This window comes from Myotis brandtii, unplaced genomic scaffold (assembly GCF_000412655.1).
Source record: "Myotis brandtii unplaced genomic scaffold, ASM41265v1 scaffold187, whole genome shotgun sequence".
NCBI lineage: Eukaryota > Metazoa > Chordata > Mammalia > Chiroptera > Vespertilionidae > Myotis > Myotis brandtii.
The window spans coordinates 296603-297069 of NW_005356944.1; the positions used below are offsets into that span (position 1 = coordinate 296603).

The following is a 467-nucleotide window of genomic DNA, read 5'->3' on the forward strand; positions in this document are numbered from 1 at the left end:
CCCTCCCCCTCCCCCTCCCCTGTGCCTCCTCTCAGCCCAGTCTCAGCAGAGCACTTAGCTGGGAACCCGCCAGGCCTGGCTGCACCTGTGCCAGCAGGTGAGGGGCCTTGAGTGACCCCACCCAAGCCCAGCCCTGGGCCACGGCTCTGTGCCACCAGGACTTAGGAGGGAGACCCCGGGCTCAGGACACCCCATCTGCAGACCCCTTGCCACCCGTCTTCAGTGGCTTCAGCCGCCCTGAGGGGAAGGAGCTGCTGGGGGAAGGGCAGAGAGGACCCAGAAGCTGAGTTGACCCAGCCACCCAGCCAGCCACCCAGCCACCCAGCCAGCCACCCAGCGCTGGGCTGCGCCTGCAGATCTGTGCTGGGAGAAGACCCCTCCTTTCTGCAGGCCGCACGCTCCCCACCCTCCCTGCGCCCTTCTCCCTGTCTGGTCAGGAACCTGGGTGGGGAGGAGCCCAAGGTGGT

General features: G+C 68.1%; 1 protein-coding gene and 1 long non-coding RNA gene across 6 annotated transcripts in view; one reads left to right on the forward strand and one right to left on the reverse strand.

The window, feature by feature from the left end:
• MACROD1 (MACRO domain containing 1) overlaps positions 1 to 467 on the reverse strand; it is a 149888-nt gene that overhangs the window by 26545 nt on the left and 122876 nt on the right. The gene's annotated exons all lie outside the window — the stretch shown is intronic.
• LOC102260888 overlaps positions 1 to 467 on the forward strand; it is an 11718-nt gene that overhangs the window by 8297 nt on the left and 2954 nt on the right. The window lies entirely within an intron of this gene.